Source organism: Pipistrellus hanaki (genome assembly GCF_964339955.1).
Source record: "Pipistrellus hanaki genome assembly, chromosome: 2".
Taxonomy (NCBI): domain Eukaryota; kingdom Metazoa; phylum Chordata; class Mammalia; order Chiroptera; family Vespertilionidae; genus Pipistrellus; species Pipistrellus hanaki.
In genome coordinates, this window is record NC_140504.1 from 153,195,300 (window position 1) to 153,216,859 (window position 21,560).

At 36.3% G+C, this 21,560-nt stretch overlaps 1 protein-coding gene across 12 annotated transcripts in view; it reads right to left on the reverse strand.

Moving 5' to 3' along the window:
• The window catches only part of LRRC7 (leucine rich repeat containing 7), a 475,871-nt gene that overhangs the window by 449,814 nt on the left and 4,497 nt on the right, over positions 1-21,560 (reverse strand). The window lies entirely within an intron of this gene.

Consider the following 21,560-nt stretch of genomic DNA (forward strand, 5'->3'; position numbering starts at 1 on the left):
CCCTGGATTCAAGTCCTGGATAGAAAACTCTTATAATACTAACTCCACAGAGTTTTGTGAGGATTAAATAAGATAATGTTTGTGTAAGCAAATTGAAAAATATTGACCAAGTGTAAGGTATCATTGATAATCTTGAAGCAAAATAGCATCTCATTATAACAACACTGAAAAAAGATAACAGTAGTACTTACTGACTTTTTATTTTTTATTTTTATGAGATAGTCAATGAAAATTTGCCATAATTCCTGAAGTGTGTCTGCCTGCCTCACCAACACACCATGTGGCTGATTCCAGACTGCTCCCAATCAGTATGCTTAACTACCTCTGTGTAGATGTATATGCAGCTCTTACACCAGTGAAAGAAGGGGAGTAGACATGTTCACATTGAAAAACTGGCATGTTTCCCATACATGCAAACGACTAACTTCCTGTTAACTTGAGATGAAATAAGTTTATTCAAATTAAAGTTAAAAATGTATTTATAACTATCATGTTATCTAATAAAAGAGTAATATGCAAATTGACCATCACTCCAACACATGATGGCTGCCCCCACCTGGTCAAAGGTGGCTGCCCCCATGTGGACACTAGATGGCCACCACAAGATGGCCAGAAAGGGGAGGGCGGTTGGGGGGGAGCAGGCCTGCAGGGGAGGGCAGTTGGGGGGAACCAGGCATACAGGGGAAAGCAGTTGGGGAGGACCAGGCCTGCAGGGGAGGGAAGTTGGCGGGGACTACACCTGTAGGGGAGGGCAGTTTGGGGTGACCAGGCTGGCAAGGGAGGGCAGTTAGGGGTGACCTGGCCAGCAGGGGAGGGCAGTTGGGGGTGGCCAGGCCTGGCAGGGGAGGGCAGTGTGGGGTGATCAGGTGGCAGGGAAGCAATTAAGCATCAGTCAGGCTGGCAGGGGAGTGGTTAGGGGGTGATCAGGCTGGCAGGCAGAAGAGGTTAGAGGCAATTAGGCAGGCAGGCAGGTGAGCAGCTGGGAGCCAGCAGTCCTGAATTGTGAGAGAGATGTCCAACTGCCTGTTTAGGTGGGATCAGGCCTAAACAGGCAGTCAGACATCCTTTGAGGGGTCCCAGATTGGAGAGGGTGCAGGTTGGGCTGAGGGATACCCCACTGCCCTGCATGAATTTCATGTACCAGGCCTCTTAGACTTCTGGTTTTGAAACCCAGCCCTATTCATTACCTGAGATGCTAGGCAACTTAATGAATCTTCTTGTGCCACGATGATACTCCCTATCTCATGAGGTAATTGTGAGATTTAAATGAATGAATCCTTGTGAAATGTTGAAAATAGCACCTGGTATATGGAAAATAATCAAAAACAGTAACAATGATCATTTTTACAAAACCCCCTCTAGGTACAATGCACTTCTAAGTGTGTTGATAGTGTAGTATATGTTGATATGAAAAGGAAATTATGTAAAATTTCTGCTCATCCTTTAAATAGTGTAGGTAACACCATCTCCAGGTTGAGTAGGAGTCAGCCAGGAAAACAAGTAGCAAGAACACTGAGCAGAGAAGCAACATAATGAAAAATAATAATAAACGCAGGATTTGACGACATCAAGGTTTTGGTAAGATACTTGTTGGCATCAGAGGGGGAAAAGTATGAGTGACAGAAAGACCAGCTAAAATGCTATTGGAATATTTCAAGCAAATAATAGATATTTAATAAACATTCTTTGATTGTTTTTTTTAAATATACTTATAATTTGAGATGTCTGCAAGAGCCTCAGGTGTGTGAAATATAAAGGATTTTAAAACTCTACTATTTACTTGTTTTTAAATATCCTCTATGTGTAAAAACAAACTGCAACAATATCTATGGAAATTTTTAAAACTTTCAAAACACAACAGTTCTCCTTTCTTCTGTATCATTTTCTGATTTAGTTTTTAGGTGGACATGGTTCACAGTTCAGGATCTGTGAAGGCATTGATAACATGAAGAAAAAAGCATGGGTGAGCACGAAAGTCTGTGCAGATAGAGTATGAACAGGACTTAGCAATGAATAAGATGTAGGAAGCTAAGGAGAGGGAAAATTCAATAGCAAACCTTGAGAAGCAGGTTATAAAAGCAATTCCAAAGACATTTCAGAATCATTGGGAGCCATAACACAATTGTTCACATGAACAGAGCCTTTCTGGGGGTTACTTTCTAGGAAAGAGTACAATTGCACTTATGTTACTATTTGTATTCTGGAATGCTTGCCAAATAAAATTGGTCAGAGGAAGCACCCAAAATCAATATAATCCTTTTGGGGGGAAATTGATGATATGTATAAAGAGGCATACATAAAACTGTTCATATACAATCAAATAGGAATTTTACTTTTAATATGTTTTTCAATAAATTTAGTCAATAAAGGGATAAAGAACAATACAAAAAGAGGTAATTTGGATATTATAATAAGGAAAATATCTGCACGGCTGAATGACCTTCAGAAGAAAGTAAATTATGTAGTATATCAACTTCATATAATGTTATGCAGATAATAAGAAATATACATATTAATGACTACTATCACTTACTAAATTTAGTGTACAAGACACTTTATAGATTACTTCATTTACTTATCACAATTTTCAACAGTGAGTATTGTTATCCCCATTTTGCCTGGGAAAAATTAGGCTTAAGAGATATTAAGAGAATTTCCCAAGGCCACTCAGCTGTAGAATGGCAAAGGGACAGGAAATGTCTGTGGATAGTTTGTGTTAAAGGATTTAGAGTCAGCTGTGTGTGTTCCAAGCCTCTGCTTCCACAGGGGAAATAGCAGAACAAGGATTTTGTTTTATTTTGTTAATCCTCACCCAAGGATATTTTTTCCATTGATTTCTAGAAAGAGTGGAAAGAAGGGGGAGAGAGAAACATCGATGTTTGAGAGAGAGACACTGATTGGTTGCCTCTCAGGTAGAGCCTGCAATTGAGGTATGTGCCCTTGACCAAAATCAAACTTTGGGACCCTCAGCCCGCAGGCTGCTGCTCTATCTATCCACTGAGCCAAGCCGGGTAGGGCCAGAGCAAGGATTTAAGCTCAGGTCAGGCTCATCTGACTATATACTGAACACCAGGCCTACTGAGTCATGTGGAAATGGCAAGGGATGAACTTCAGCTGTGAAACATGCCCACCTAAAAGCTAAATCAGAGGAGGGCACAAAACAAATAAGAACTGTTGTGTATTGAAAGTTGAAAAAAATTTCCTTATTGTTGTGATTTGATTTTATAAAGGACATTTAAAAACAACTAAATAATAAAGTTGTAAAAAATATTTTACATTTCACACATCCAAGTCTATTGCAAACATCACAAACTGTAGTATATTTTTAAAAAACCAATCAGAGAATATTTATTAAATATTTATTATTTGCTTAAGAGTAAATCTGAAATATTCCTTTAACCACCTGTTAATTAGCTCTAAAAGCAAAATAATTTAAGACAATACAAAGCATTGTTAGGTATCTAAATATAGTTTTTTTAAAATCATTATTCTTAAAACCACTTGGATTGTACTGGGGACTTTCATGAACATACATAATTTTTATTAATTTGTTATTATTTCTCAATTAACTAAAATACCAAGAATAATTAAGTTTTGAAAGAACACAAATTACAGCATTCTCACTTTTTGTGCTCCATTCATTACTCAGCCTGTCTTACATACCAGATGTTACAAAGTCAAATTTAATTCTCTGAAAAACTGATTCTTTGAAAAACCTGTATATGGCATTAAATAACATATTGATTAGAAATATTTATGTAAACACTTAAAAAACTAAAACCCTTTGAGGCATTGAAAAGGTAAAGGTTAAGCGTCAGGATTCCTGGGCTGGGAAACTAGCTCTGCCTCTTATGACCTTGAGAAGGTCACTCATCCTCTCCAATCACACATCTGCAGTTCCCTCATTTGAAAGAGGGAATGTTGTGAACCTTAAAGACATGTAAGATATTTATAAAAGAATTAGAGGCCCCGTGCATGGATTCATGCACTGGTGGGGTCCTTCGGCTTGGCTTGTGCTCTCTTGCAAAATTGGACCCACTCAAGGGATGTCGGAGAGTCAGTCTCAGTCCCATCCCCGCAGGCCAGGCCAAAGGACCCTACCAGTGGACAAATCCATGCACTGGGCCTCTAGTATGCATTAAGATCTTTGATTAATCTCTTCTTGCCCTGCCTCTTCCTCCTTTCTCTCCTAAATCCATCAGTCTGTTCCATGTTTCCATGCCAGTGGTTTCCCCTCCTGGGTTGAGCGTCTGCCCCCTGGTAATATTTCATTACTTTAAGTTATTGTTTAACTTAAAGTTAGGTGGTTGAAATTTCAATGTAGGTCCTTAAACTTCTGTGGTGTCCCCTAAATGCTCAGCTATACTTTTGCCAAAATCTTAGTAGGGAGAAAATTGCCGTATATCTAGTCCTGATCTCAAATAAGGGAATTTTTCCCTCTAGATTAAAAAAAAAAAAAAAAAAAAAAATGCAGTGGTGTTTGGTTAGCATTAGGTACTTGTAATGTAAAGATTCAAAAGTTATGAAAACATTCAAGTGTTCCCAAAGTCAGCTTCTTTGAGAAAAAGAAAAAAATAACTTGCTCTCTCTGTTTCTCTCTATCTTCCTTTTTATTATTTCTTTATGAATAAAATACAATCTCTCAGAAATTTTGATTCTTGATACTTTTCAGATGATGTTCTTATGTTCTTTTAAATCAGCATATTATGTATAATGATTTAACTTTAGTCAAAAAACTTTCATTTAATTGAACATCTGTTGCTTTTTTACAGGCGAAGGTGTGTGTATGTGTTGGTGTGTGTATGTGTGTGTGTGTATGTGTGTTGGTGTGTGTGTGTGGTGCACATGTGCTGGTGTATGTGTGTCTTTGTGTTAAGAGAAAGAGGGAGGGAAAAAGGAAAGAGAATATATGAGAGGTAAGATAGCCCGTACTATCCTATCATAACATCTGGCATAAAGTAATGTAATTGCATTTATTCCTCTCTAGACTATAAAGTGATTAAGAATAGAAATTAGGTCCACCCCACCGCTTGGCATAATGCTTTCTACAGAAGGAATATAATTAGATCAACATATTTTGATAAGTTTTTACAAGGCAAGAAGGAGAAAAAGTAAATAAAAAAGAAATAAAAAGGGATAATGAGAATACTGATAGAGAGGAGAATTTCTATTACTGAGATAAGACTACAAAGTAGCATGAAGGAAATATTGTATAGGTAGATGTAATAAATTTGCTAATGCCTTATTCATAAGAATAAAAATGGCCATTCCTTGCTTCATCTAATTCCTGTTTAATCTAATTGGATGGAGAAATGGGTAGTTAAGTACCCACCTGATCATCAATCCTGAGTCACAGATTAGAATTCTGTGATGATATAGAAAAATAAAGAATATTTGCCTTGACAATATGGGGTTATGGAAAACTGTGGAATCAGAAGAAGATGTCAAAATACTAAAGATCAGATTTATTAATGTCCCCAGATAAAATATTGTTTTATTGTGGCTTTCTATTGGAAGATTATTTGAGGATCATGTGGCCTTACTTCAATGCATATATGATTTATGTTTGCTAGGCTGAGCTTTGTTTTTCCCCTGTTTTTGTTTCTTAGTAATGAACACAGAACAATATTTTACAGAAAGAGCAAGTATTTACATAATGTCCACAAAAGCCAAGAATAAAGTGAGGTAAAAATGACTTTTTTCCCCATTAATAGTTCAATGAAAGTCTATTTATATTGGCATCTACTTACCTAAAATATATCATATATATATATAAATTTAATTTTCAATTACAGTTTACTCTCAATATTATTTTGCATTAGTTTCAGGTGTACAGCAAAGTGGCTAGCCAATCATATACTTTACAAAGTATTATTACCCCTAATATTTCCAGGACCAACAGGCACCATACATAGTTATTACAATATTATAGGACATTTTATTTTTCAATAAAAAATAACATTTATCAAGAGTTACTGGAATGAATAGCCCTGACCGGGTTGCTCAGTTGGTTAGAGTATTGCCCTGATATGCCAAGGTTGTGGGTTTGATCCCCTGTTAGGACACATACAAGAAATAACCAATTGAATGCATAAATAAGTGGAACAACAGATCTCTCTCTCTCTCTCAGTAATTTTTTTAAAGGAGTTATTGTAATTATTATGTATAAGTGGTATATCACCTAATCCTCCCCCAATACCTTATCAGAACAGAAAGACTTGGCATAATTTAAAATCAGAAACCAAGACTAAGAAAGATGAATCCATCCATAGTCTTCTAGTTGAAGGGACACAGTGCTACAGCCTGTGTCAGACTAGCTGAAGTTGAAGCCCTTGCTCCTGATCACAAATTCTATACCATATCCCTTCACATTTGTTCTTATAATCAATAGAACATATATTTCATTGTGAATTTGGGCAATTAAGTCACTAGTACTTTTAGGGAAATATGAACTCAATAAAGCAAGCAGCAGGTGTACTAGCATTTACTAAGCCTCAACACATAGTGGTAGGATCTTTACTTGCCCTTTGTGTCTTATGTCATCTTTGAAACACTCCTATGAGGGAGCTTGGTCTCTTCGGGAATTCAGTTCAGTGTAGAGAAGGAAGAGAGAATAAGTTTGGAAAAGTTGTAAGTGGAATTTAACGTCTTGTGAGGTTCAACTTCAGAAATTAAGACTTTTTATAAGCAGTGGGAAACTATTGGAGATATCCCAGAAGGAAAATTAATTTACTAGAAAGGCATTCACAAAGATTAATTTGACAGCTGGGTGAGGGAAAATAACCTCAGAAAGACCAAGTATAATACCATATTAAAGTCTTGCACGTTGGAAAGGAGGTAGAAGGAAAGAAAAAGAAAACTTTTAAGTGGGTCAGTATTTTTAAATTGACAAAAACTTAAAATAATTTTATTTTGGAATTTCGGTTTATCATCTAACATAACTGGAAACATAGCTGGCTGAGTCTCAGACCAGCTCTTAGCATGTCCACTATTTAATAACAGTAGATTTATGTCTACAATAACCCTCCATTCTCTATAAATTCTTATAAGAATCCACAGTTCTTCCATTTTAGGATTCATTTTTCATGAGCAAAGATTTTTATATAGTTGACATTTATCATATTTGGGATGTTAGGGAACCAAAGACATCATCTTACAAAACTTGTAAGATAAAAAAGAACAATTTGCTAATTAGAAATTTTAAAAGTATGTATTTCTTAGTAACAGTTCATGTAGTTCTTTCTGCTCACTGGAGGCTGGTGTGTCTTTCTGACAAGGTCAGTGGCCCTCATTTTCTGGCTGTGAGCGTTTGATCACATATTGTACTTCTAAGAAATATTTACTGGGATCGTCCTCAACTTATCTTGGCATTGCAGGCTCTTTCCAAGCTTCTCTTTTTGTATTTATGGGGCAAATGCATATCAACATCATAGATACTTCCTTATGGCATGGGAATTATTTTCATAATTGTGACTTTAGCTATAAATATGTAAATTATGTACAAGATAGACTATTGTCTTTTCAAAAGCTCTGTGTTTTATCTAGCCTGAGATATACAAAAGGTAATTGTGTCCCTGAAAAAAAATAAGGACTAAAATATCCTACAACATGAAAATTTCCTTATGTAAGAAAACTTTCCTGTTATTCTGTAGCTTTTCGCCAAAAAGTACTTTTTTAGTCTAGAAATTAATTTGCATACTGCCCTTCCTCCTCTTGATCTGGCACAAAGACCTTAATGATACATATATATTATTTCTTCCCTAAAAATCATGCTTGCTCTGTGTTGATGAGGATTACATGAGGAAAACATATGCAGCATGCCTAGATGAGTTCCTGAAATGATTGAGGTTCCAATAAATGTGAGCTCCTTCCACCTTCTTTTATTTCTATTTTACACAATTTCATTTTGAGGCATTTTTGTGAATGGTTAAGATAAAATATTTCAAGGATGAGAAAAATAAAATTGTAGGTCAATATGGCAAGCCACATACTATGAGCATGTATGGAACACTGTGTAGCATTGTGCTATACGCACAGTGCCAAAGAGAATGTGAGAGCAGAGGATTTCCAGAGGAAGTGAAATGAGGAGTTAGAATAGGAGTCAACCGGGTGAAGAGAGCAGCCAATGAGAACAGCAGAATATAAGGCCTTTTCAAAGCACTAAAAGAAGACTAACATTCTTGGGCATGTAGGGAGTGGAGCTGCAGTGTTGATACCAACTAGACTTAAGGGAAAAACCATGGATTTCTGTCTTTATCCCAATACTAGAGGCCTGATGCATGAAATAAGTGCATGGGGCTCGGCCCCCCACCATGGCCACCTCTGCCTCAGCCCTCCCAGCCCTGGCTTTGTCTGGAAGGACATCTGGAAGGAGATCCGGTCTAATTATCCTCTTATGTTTTTATTATTATAGATAATGACAAGTCAGTACACCCTTTTCAATGGGAAGGAAATAAGGTAATTTGATTTGCACGTCCAAGTATTCCTAAGGTAATATTGTGTTAGATGGGTTTTTTTTATTTACATAAATTATTTAGTTATCACAACATTTATGTGAAATGGGCATTGTTATGTTCATTTCAAGGATGAGTAAATTATGATGAGTGTTAAATTGTCCCAAGCTGCCTAGCAAGAAATGGAAGATATTTAAACCCATAACTTTGGTCTGACTGCAATTTTACTATGCATTTCACTCATTAAACCACAGATGACAGAAAAATAAAATTTTGACAGATATTTGATAAAATAATTCAATATCAGGATGGCAGAAGGCAAGAGAGTCATATAGGTTGGCCAGCAGAAGTAACAAGAACTCCATGCCTTCTAAAATAAAGAGCCCCAAAATACCCTCAAATATCCTGTCAATGGGATAATAGAGGAATTGAGCTTTGAGAAAACAATCATTTTGTCCACCTTTGCCTCTAAAGTGTTTTTTGTTGTTTTTTGTTGGTTTGTTTTGTCTTACTGCTCAGCCTGGAGCCCACTTTCACAAAAACTGTAAGCAGTCTCAATAGGATATGTAGGACGAGGGAAATAAGTGATCCCAAGCCCTGACAAGTACAAAAACAAAAGCCATCCTAATGAGCCATATTCAGCAAAATGAGTAAGTCATTTCATCTGTCTCAGATTATCCTGGCGTTGTGTTTTCTCTACCATTTTGCTTACTTAGCTGGGCACACAGGATATTCATTACAAGGCGGCACTGGCAGTCCCAAATACCTTCCTGCCTTGGAGAGGCCTGCCATGCACACTGATAATTGGGGTGACAAGGTGAAACCCTCTGGGAGACTTTGTGTGGATGTATGCTCTGTCAATCAAAAAAAGAAGAAGAGCTAATCCAGTGCAACCCTATCTGTGCTCATAAGATAATTCAAATAACTTGTCTGACTCTAAATTTGTTGGTTATTTGTAGCTGAAAATAAATAACGCCTATGTTTTCTCGCAATATCTGCAACTTGGGATAAAGTACTTTTCTGTTAAAATAGAAAGTGAGAAATTATAAAGTAATTATACCTTAGAATGGTAAGTCTTGAATATAAAAATAGTGATTTTTTTCAAACATAGCAATCTTTCTCATGTTTGATTCATGCATTGACATTTTTTGTACTATTTTACTTGATAAAAATGCTCACAATGACAAAAATGTTTGAAACCACTTATCTAGTGGTGATTGTTTTATCATTCGAAGTAGTTTAAATGGTTTCCAATACCACAGAAGGAAGTCAAACATGAATGAGCTGATTCATTTAATTTTGAAGGAATTATTTTAATTGAAAGTAGTCCTATTTTTATTTTGTTTGAAAAAAATAAAAATAAAAAACTTTTTGTGAAAATATCTTTCATGAAATATACAATGGTTATAACTCAAAGTTCTAGATAAATTAGAACCAAACAAAAATAAAACATAAAAGGTTTTAAACATCAAGTGGCACATAAGAATATAGCTTTACCAGCTGATAACTATTTCAAAAGTCCCAAAGTAAATCCATTCTTAAAATCTAAAATTACTCCATATAGCCTCCAGATTATCAAAAAGAAATAAAATTCTACTTCATAACTAAGTCTCAATGCTTAGAAGATATGGTATTCTGTTTCCCCAAGCCAAATCGGAATTGCTATTTCTATTACCCTAACTTTCAAGTTGAATGTTACTTTATCTAAGTGCCCCATGCTAGGGAAATAGCAGGATATAGCAAAAGAAATTTATAAAATGCATTTCAACTCAATCAGAGAAGAAAAATCAAAATATAACCACACTACTACTATATTAAATAAATCTGTATGCTGGGGCCAGGATTAACAGAGAGAGAGAGAGAGAGAGAGAGAGAGAGAGAGAGAGAGAGAGAGAGAGGAGAGAGAGAGAGAGAGAGAAAGAAAGAAAGAGAGAGAGAGAGAGCACACACTAAAGAACTCAAAATTAAGACCCACCACTGCTATTACCTTTGGTGCCAGTCCACTTGAAGGTGAATGTGTTATGGTGGAAAACTCTTTCAGAGAATAAATGCTAAGACAATGATTTGGGAAGAGTCCTAATGGCATCACTGGGCCTTGACACCAGCACGCATGTCTGCCCATTCATTTCCTTGACGTTCCCCGCTGGGTTATGTGACTTGCTCTTGCCAATGGAATGTCAAAGGACATAAAATATGCTATGTCTGAGTAGAAGCTTTCACTTCATAGGTCAGTTTGGCCCTTTGCTTCTGCCCTCTTACAACACATCCCAGATAAGGATTACTCCTTCAGCCTGGATGCTGGAGTGAGGTGCCTGGGTGAACAGAGTTATGGCTGCCTCACACAACCATAAGTGAGAAATAAATGTTTGGGGTCATAAGTCACTGAGATATTTTGGAATTGTTAGTTAGTTACCACTGCAAGTGCTAAGTGGAGGAGTGGGTAAAATAACTACGTGTTTTACTGAGTTAAACCACTCATGGTTGGTAGCTTGAAGCTGAACACATTCCAAAATAACATGTACGTGAATAAAACATTATCACTTTACTAATAAATGCACTCTCTGGGCAGCAATTTACAGTGTGTCCTAAATGACAGAACTTAGCACCAGGATATTATAAATGGGAGGGGCTCTCGGGAAGGGACCACATGGAGATATATGCAAATGTGTGTGGCCTGGACCAGAGAGATCAACAGTATGGCTATCTGGATAGGAGGATATAGAGTACCTGAGCTAGGTTGTTTAAAACAAACTATACTCATTCTTCTGTTCATCACAATAAACAAATAGAAAAAATCAAGAGTAAATTATTCTTTCCAAACTTTAAAGTATAATGGGGGGGGGGGGGAAGATGGAAGAATTTAGTATTCAGAAGGGATGAATATGCATTCATGTTATCTTTTCATGCCAAAAAAAAAAGAAAAGAAAAAGAAAACCAAGATAGCGATATAGAGTGAGTCACTCTGATGCATACCCAATTATCACTTATTGAAAACAGTTTTTCTTAAAAAGAGGCTTTAATTATTTTCCCCTCAAAAGTATCCAGTATGTTTCCAGTAATTTTATATGGGATGTTTAATTTTATAAATTGATGCTCTGATTCATGTTTTATCAATATGTTAGCCAGTTCTTCAGTTTCCTTCACATTAGCAGCAATGCTCTAGTTATACTCAAATAGACTAGCTCCCTCTCCAGGACTCTTCAGACAATAAACTGTACCTCCATGTATCCAGTTATTTGTCAGAAATCTTAGAATTATCCTTCATGCCACACTTTTTCTCATTATCCTTATCCAACTATCAATTCAACAATGAATCCAACAGGTTGTATAAAGCATACCTCAGTTCTATTTACCTCTTTCCATTTCACTCCCAAGATATAAGCATAAAATATATAATAGTAAGCACTTGCCTAACCTTATACTGTAACATCTCCTAATTTGTAAATCCCTTCCTCCACTCTGGCCTTCTGTTTAAAAAATGCTTAATGACTTCATATAGGTTGTTGGATAAAAATATTTAAATCTTTAAATTGGTCAATAAGTCCTGAGAGGATTTGACTTATGCCCGTCTCATATTATGCCAATTACCCTCAGCTCCCTAATATCTAGCTTTTTTCAATGGCCCTAACTCCCACTGCACCATCTCCTCAGGATTTGCAGTCTTTGCATATGCCATTTGCCCAGCTGGAATTATCCTGCTTTCTCTTTTTGCCTTGATTACTCCTATCAACTTAGAGGTCTTATTTAAATATACTAGAGGCCCAGTGCATGAATTCATCCACCAGTGGGATCCAGGCCAAAACTGATTCTCTGACATCCTTCAAGAGGTCCCAGATTGCAAGAGGGTGTAGACAAGTCCGAGGGACCCACACAATCAGGGCTGGGGAGGAATGTAGGAGGCTGGCCAGCTGGAGAGGGACCATGGGAGAGCTCCAGAGCATGTCTGACTGTCTTGCTTCGTCCCAATCAGCTGACCCTAGCAGCAAACTAACCTACCAGTCAGAGCGTCTGCCCCCTGGTGCTCAGTGCATGTCATAGCAACTGATTTAACAGTCAACTATTTGCCCCCTGGTGGTCAGTGCACATCATAGCGAGCAGTTGAGTGGCCTTAGCATATCAGTGGCATATTACATTTTCATTGGTTAAAAGGCCAACAGGATGACTGGCAACTTAGCACATTAGGCTTTTATTATGTAGGATCAGTTCAGCCCTTGCAGGTGTTGCTCGGTGGTTAGAGTGTTGGCCAGCAGATGGAAGGGTCTTGGTTTCAATTCCCAGTCAAGGACACGTACCTGGGCTGCAGGTTCAATCCTGCATGTAGAAGGCAACCAACCCATGCATCTCTCTCACATCGATGTTTCTCTCTCTCACCCTAACCCTCCCTCCCTTCCACTCTCTCTAAAATTCAATGGAAAAATATCATTGGGTGAGGATTAACAACAACAAACAAAAAAATCGGTTCATTAGAGATGCTACTTCTCTTGCACAGACTCTTTATTATATTCACCCTCAGTACCTTGGTCTCTTCCTTCTTAGTACTTATCATAACTTGAAATTATATATCCTTAGAGTGGTTATTTGTTTAATGTCTGCCTATCCCTTAGGATTATAAGCACCATGAAATGAGGGGCCCCATTCATAATCAGCCTTACCAGGCACAGGGCCTGGTACAGAGTAATAGCACAATAAATATTTAGAAAGAACGCATGAATAAATGCATGAACTTGAGTACAATTTATTAAACTGAGGAAAATGTTGCTGATTTCCATAGGTGTGGTAGATTGTTTGTTATAAGTATTGTCCTAATAATCTACAGAAGGAGAATATATGTATTACCCTGCAGGGTTTCTTTTTTTATAACTCAGAGTAGTCGTTACTGCATTATTCAAGAATAGTAGCAGAGTGCTTAGACTTATGATGTATCAAAATATGAGTGTATACAAGATTACAAACTGAGAAAGTCATAGCGCTTGAAATCTATAAAATTTTATCAAATAGATCAACCTTTGCATCTTTTGAATATAGCTTTGTTAATTATTATAATTTCAATCAGTCATAAAATAGAATGCATTTTTCTATTAAAAATCTAAATTAGTGGCATGATTATATATAACATTGCTGTCATTGTGATGCCATAAACTGGACATCAGGATAACACTCTCACTAGAATTTCACTCAATGACTTTGAGAGGAAGGGAAGGCTCGGTTATCTTTAGTAACAAACACCCCTCCCCAAGTCTTAACACAACAGCACCCTGTTTCTTGCTCATGCTACCTGTTGAATGCATGTGTGCAAGGATGACTTTAACTGTTCAGAGACCAGGCTGATGGGGGCTCCATCGTGACGCAGGCTTCTGTAATTTCTACATCAGGGGAAGAGCAGAGAGTGCACTGGGTCATGAGTAATTCTACTCAGGAGAGACACACCGTACTTTTACCTCCTCTTGCATTAGCCAAAGTAAGCCACAGGCCAGCCTAACCTCAAAGAGGAACTGGGAACTACAATATTATGCTGTTATCAGAAAGGAAAAGGCCAAAATTGAGGGGAACCACACTAATGGCTATGAGAGTCAGTTAGAGGCACGCAGAAGCATAAGTAAAATCACTCATTCACATACTATGCTTTTTTGAGCTAGTTTGCTAGCGATAAAGTATCAAATGGGCTACTATGTATGTGTTGGTTTTGGAGATAGCCATTTAAACAAACCATTACTTAAGGATGCTACAAAGAAAGCATATTGAAAAATTGAAGAGTCCCAGAAAAGACCAACTAAAAGTGATCTTTACGAGATTACACAAATCATATAATCGAAGGGTTTGATCATTTAAAACAAGGATTGTTTAAAAAAAAAGGGTAACAAAGGAACTCTAAAGTTTCATTCAACTACATATTTTATCCAACAAAGCACTCTAAAAAGAATTTACCAACTTAAAAGTGATCTTTACTTAGTTTAAGAGTAAGGGTCTTACTCTAGCCCATATGGTTCAGTTACTTGGAACATTGTCTGGGAAACAGAAAGGTCAAGGGTTTGATTCCCAGTGGTCAGGGCAATACCCAGGTTAGGGGTTCAATCCAGTTGGAGTGCATCCAGGAGGCAACCCAATATTTCTCTATCAGACTGATCTCTCTCTCTCTCTCTCTCTCTCTCTCTCTCTCTCTCTCTCTCTCTCTCTCTTTCCCTGCCTTTCTCTCTCTCTAAAATTCATAAAAACATATTCTTGGGTGAGGATCTAAAAAAAAAAGTCTTCCATGACTCAAATCCAAAAGAGTGGAAAGTCCTTCAAATGGCATTTGTAGAGATTTTTGTTGCCTTCCTTTTCAGAGTAAATACTAGAAGCTATAATCTTTTTTTACAATGTGAACCTATCAGAATGTACTACATTATCATTATTATTATTATTATTATTATTATTATTATTGATTTTTAGAGAGAAAGGAAGGAAGAGGGGAAGAGAAATGTAGATGTGAGAGCAAAATATGTATTGGCTGCCTTCTGCATGTGCCCTTGTGGGGATCAAGACCAAAACCAGGGCATGTGTCCTGATGGGGAATCAAACCTGCAACAGTTAGGTGCACAGGATGATGCTCAACTAACAGCCACACCAGCCAGGCTGTAATTCTTGAGTCCCAATACAATGTTCTAACTTGCATTAGGTCCTATTTCATCCGTTGTTAAGCAATAACATAAAACAAGAAACATTCAAGACAAGAAACTATTCATCCATATGCCCAGAATCTAAATTCAAGCTTATTTTTACCTGCATTTCTATGTATTTTTCACACATAATCATACAAATAAATTCTACATTGGAAAAGGAAAGATTAAGAACAAAGTCTATCCTAAAAATTATGGATAACTTTACACATGCAGAGAAGAAAAGTACCCTTGAGGCGTGGGGCTGTCCTGGTCCCATGCAGAGCCAAAGGAAGTGATCATCACATTCCTAAAACTATTACAAAGAGACTGATGTGTTACTCCCTTAGCAGCCACCATAAAACCATGTCCTCAGGGCTGAATTTATGCTAATTAATGAACGGTGGAGAGGATATATATCCTGCCAACTGCTACAGAAGACTAGTGCCCTTGGTTTGGCTCAGGGAGCCTATTTAGTGTGAGATAGATAAAGGGCCTACAAGCTTGACATATATACAATTGTATTCAGAAATAAAGGATTCTAAACACTGTTTACATCCAAGCCTTGCTTTCACGTTTTTACTCACCAGCACATTTTAGACTTTAAGATGAGTGCATTCTCAGTTTCACCCATTGCCTTCCTAGTGTTTCTAATACATGTTTATAAATAAGCATGGACCCAATCTCAATATTGAATGTGATCCTGTTAATCCATATATTTATTAGCTATTAATTAAGGCTATTCTCACAGTTTTAAAGTAAAAAATAAATATGTGTTGCAGTTCTAGTACTTTCTTCTTGTGCCAAAGCACAAACATGAGTCACCTTTGCACCTCTCTTCCCTTGTTCATAACCCATCTTTGGAGGCTATCATTTTGAGTCTCAGCAGCTTGCTTTCTGTCTGCAGGAAGCAAGCCTTCACTATGTCCAAGTAGGAGAAGCAAGCAGGTAAGCAAGAAAGCGAGGGGGCAGCACAAAATGCCCTTCACACCTTAAGGTCTATGACTAAATAATCGCATTCAATGAAGTTAGATACTTTGAAACATAAAACAGGTTTCATTAGGGAGGTGATTCCAACCCCAGACTGGGAAAGAGAAGACACTGTGTCTTCTCTTTACCACTTAGTCTAGGACATTTAGAATTTGCCATATAAAATGGTGTGTGGGATTATAGACACAGACACAGAAATATGTTCCGTTCTATCACACCCACGAGTCCCAGAACAGTACACGGAAAGCTGGCATGAACAAGAACCAATCTACAAATGAAAAGCACGGCTAATGCACTGATCTGTAATAGACTAATGCATTTACCATACATTTTTTTCCTCCCAATTTTAAACATTATTGTTGTGCTAAGACATTTTGATTTGCTTTTTAGGGGGCTATTATATGTGACTATGCAGGTATATCTTGTTCAATCAAGGATTTTGTTTGTAACTATTTCTATACGTCATTGTTTATACACCAAATACATATTTTAAGAGACATACATAATTTTAAAAATGCTTTGTAAGTGTTACTAATATGTTTTAGCTGTTAGGAGTAAAACATCTTGTCCTAAATTTTCCAGGAACCTAAGCTTCTAAAAAGAGTGGACTCAAAATATTAGCATTAGAAAAAAACACCAAATGAGAAACATTTATTTTAAAATCATCTTATGAAAGCAAAACAGATATAGAAACAGTATTTAGTAGTAAGGGGGAACTTATTTCAATGGACCCTTCAAAATGTAACTTTGTAATGCAAAAATATTTCATAGAAATAAGTATATTTAATAAATTCCAAATGTGTCATATTTTATTTTCTTGATTATAATGTTTTCCTAATTAATATTTAAGACAATATTTTATAGAAAGTCATAACTTTACAGTAAATCTTGTTTTTTTTATAAGAAAACTTATTATTTGCTCTTTAATGAAGATAATTAATTTAGAAGAAAATTAATTTATCTTAAATGAGTTGAACAGTTCTCCATCACCTAATATTTATTTAGTTGCATTATACTAAAAAGATACTAAAATAATTTAAAAGGACATTTTAATTTTCATTAAAAGGGTATAGTATCCAAATTTAGAGTGCTTTAATATTAGTAAAATAAATTTTGTTTTTCTAAAATAAAGGCATCTTTTAAAAATATTTTGTATTGATTTTTAGAAAGAGAGGAAGGAGAGGGGGAGAGTGAGAAAGAGAGAGAAAGAGAGAAACATCAATGTGAGAAATATCAATCAGTTGCCTCCTGCATGCACACTACCAGAGATCAAACCCACACATAACCTGGCCATGTGCCCTGACAGGGAATCGAACCAGGAACTTTACAGTGCATGGGATGATACTCAATCAACTTAGCCATACCAGCCAGGGCAAAAATAAGTGTCTTCTTAAAAATAGAACATGCAATAGATATTAAATTTAATAGCATTAAACTGTCTAGAGACAGTCAAATCCAAATGGAAAGATAAAAGCAATTGTCCATAAAAAGTTAGGCCAAATAAAAAAGGGCCAAAATTTAGGCCAAAAATGAAATGAGGGAAAAAAAAAAAAGTATTTGTGTGGGGTCATCATATTGGCTTGCTTCATTAACTGAATTTATTGGATTAAAGTTATTTTCCCTATTTTTCTCTGCTCAGATGTAAAAAATTCCAATAGTTCCAAGGGTATGGTTTTACTGACAGAGTTTGGGAGCCAAGAGATCTGGTTCCATTTCTGTTTCTGTCGCTAATTGTTGTGTGCAATTTAGCAAGAAAGCAAACTTAGCCTTAGACAATGTGGGTCAGTTGACTGGGCATCATCCTGTACACCAAAAGATTGCTGAGGTTGCTGGTTTGATTCCCAGTCAGGGCACATGCCCAGGTTGTCTGATCTCCAGTAGGGGGTGTGTAGGAGGCAGTCAATGGATGGATGTTTCACTCTCACATCGATGTTTCTCTCTCTCTCTCCCTCTCCCTTCTTCTCTCTCTCTCTGTCTCTCTCTCTCTCTCTCTCTCTCTCTCTCTCTCTCTCTCTCTCTCTCTCTTTCACACACACACACACACACACACACACACACACACACACACACACAGGAGGAGGAGGAGGAGGAGGAGGAGGAGGAGGAGGAGGAGGAGGAGGAGGAGAAAATAAACCAAACTTTTCTGGCTCAGTTTCCTCTTTTGTAAAATAAAACCTTTTCAATAATTTTTGATCTCTAAAGTGTTATGAACTCATGAAATAGTAAGATTACAGCCGTGTGTGTGCATGTGTGTGTGTGTGTGTGTGTGTGTGTGTGTGTGTTATAAAACAGAGCGATTTCAGCTGTGTCTGCATCTATGTGGTATGCCCAATGTTCAACAATATGATATTGCCCTAAGGACATTGCTAATATTTAACAATCACTGAAAGTTTAAATAGGTGTTTGATTTAATTATGGCAACTTTTATAATAGTCTTGAGAAATTAATCACACTTGAAGTGAAGAAAAATTTTCATGTCTTCAATTACACTGACTCAAAATAACACTGAAGTAAATATTTAATGTGATATTAAATATGTGATCTGAGGTGCACCTCCATCCTATGGACTATAGGATGCTTACTTATGGTAAGAATTATAATGGTGAAATTATTATTAGATGTGGAACACACGAGCAGTTACTACTTAAGAAGTCTAATTGCTTCCACTTTTAAATTATTTTAGTTGCACCATTTGTGTCACATAAATTCTTTAAATTTAGCTGACACATTTTAGCTTTGTGTCCATCATTTTACCTTTTTAGTGCAACAAATGTCTTCATTACATTTAGGCACTGTCTGAGTAAGGTTCATTTCTTGCCTTTCCGTCTATAGCCAAATAATTTGATAATGTAGTCAGCCATAAAATATTTTGTCACTACACAAAAGTATCTTTATCTCTTTCAATATTATAATGCCAAATATCTATAATATTTTAAAATATATTTTATTGATTTTTTTACAGAGAAGAAGGGAGAGGGATAGAGAGTTAGAAACATTGATCAGCTGCCTCCTCCACACCCTCTACTGGGAATGTGCAGGCAACCAAGGTACATGCCCTTGACCAGAATTGAACCCAGCCCAGGACCCCTCAGGCCACAGGCCAATGTTCTATCCACTTAGCCAAACAAGTTAGGGTGCTATAATATTTTTTTTCTTGGTGAATTAAGTCAAACAGCTCTTTTTCAACTATTCTTCCCATCTTTTCTCCTGCTAGCTCTTTATTTACATTACTGTCCTCTCTTTCTCCCTATGAAAGTCTCATAAAGATAGTGATAGGACATACACTATCAGTATTTTTCTTTTCAAGCCAGTTTCCTCTTCCCTGTGATTGCAACCTATAGTTTCTCACCTGTTTTCAGACTACTTTACTTCTTAAATAGCACAAAATTTAATTCTACCTGAACACCCCCCAAAAAAACACACACACCTACATTTACATGTATTCTACAAGTTCCTTTATGCTACTACCCTGGGCATGTATCACTACCATGTGTTCAGTATCTGGTGTTCAGCGTGCTCTCAGCCATAATGAACTTCATGTGGAGCAAAATTACTCTGGCACAACTGAAGGAAAGGCATCTTTAAGAATTTAGTAAATTAATTCCTTACACACATAAGCATCTACTCCAGTGTTAAAATATTTAGTAGATCATGCCAATGCTAATGTAAATGTCAATACTTCATATTTGGTAACTAGTGTTGTTTTCATGTGTATTAAGTAAAATAATATTTTGTATAGAGGTTTTAAGTAATTAATCAAACTGAACAATAGAATGAAAATCAGTGTATGCAGAAAATCCGTTGGCTTATTAAATTTACTTAATAATTTTCCATATATCATTCAATGACAAATGATGATTTTTTCAATCGTGGATAATAATTTAAATAGCACATACAATAATTCTGCAGAGGCTTATATATTAAATATGTCACCAGTTTCAAACTAGATATGACAGTTATTGACTCAAAACTTGCTTCATTGAAACCTTCCTTAATGTACTTTAATATGAAAGGTTGAAATAGCTTATTAATTGTTTCTGCTATGAATTAATTATGCCAAGAGGATAAGCACCAGTATATTTTGTACTAATATTAAATGGTCACAGAAGTGATATGGTGAACTGATGCCAAATATTTAGACTACTTTGAAAAGCTAGTTCAAAATGTTAATTTTTCTTTATTCTTTAGGAACTAGCTTTATGATCTATAAGCTTCTGTTATTTAACAATCACCAATGTGTGCCTATGAAGGAAAGAGCATACTATGAAAAAAAAAAAAGGTACAGGAGTTAAATCTGGGTTTAAATCATCACAACTTTTTAGCTTTTTAAATAGACTTGTCACTTGTTGTCTTTGAGTTGGTTTTCTAATCTTTCAAAGGGTGACTAATGCTTTTTACAAAATTACCTTGAAGCAAAGCACCTGACGCATGGTAGGTGTTTAGTAACAGGTAGCTGCTGTTATGATTGTGATTACAATTTATGCATTAAGGCCATGGTGGGCAAACTGTGGCTCTCGAGCCATATGCAGCTCTTTGGCCCCTTGAATTTTTAGCAAAGGCCGGCTTAGGAATACCCTAATTAAGTTAATAACAATGTGCCTATCTATATAGTTTAAGTTTCAAATACTTGGCTCTTAAAAGAAATTTCAATCGTTGTACTGTTGATATTTGGCTCTGTTGACTAACGAGTTTGCCGACCACTGCACTAAGGTAAGAGAAGAGATGGGTCCTGATTACAAGAGTTCATGGATTTCTGAGTGTAACCACCTAATTCCAAGATAGGAAATAGACATATTTAACTATTTAAGTGGCCCACCTTAAAATCATAATATACCATCACGATGCACAACCACACACACATATATCAGTATAGGAAAACTGGTTTGTAGCAAAAAGTTTATTACACTCCTCTAAATTGTCCAAAACACTTTTCATGTACCACCTTGTTTTAGCATTTGCTATGCACTAGAACAATAAAATAGTATTTATTATTACCTGTATTGTATAGCATTTAAAAGAGGCTGATTTATATTACCTAAGATCACATGTTACCGTAATTCTGGAGAAACCTAAGGTTTTCTTATTCTTATTTCACATCCTCAGAATGACGCACTACAGTGTTTTCTATAAAAACATGAACATTTTTAATGATGCAAACCTGATTCACAAAACACACCTTCATAAAGGAAAGGCATCATTAAGATGTCAGTAAATTACATGGCCACTATCTTCCAAACACTGCTGATCTACAGTGCTACTTGTAGTTTTGAGTTTCCATTTACAATTTATGATCCCCTATTTTAATACATATGCAAAACCTACCATCTATGCATCTCCTTTCTGCTTTTGTGCTTCCTCTGAATAGAATTTAGTTGCCACACCACATGGTCAGATTGTGCTTTAATATTAAATTTCCATTTTAAATTCTGAGGCATTAAAAACCCTCTGCTGAATACTGATGTGGCCCTGGATTAAAGAAATT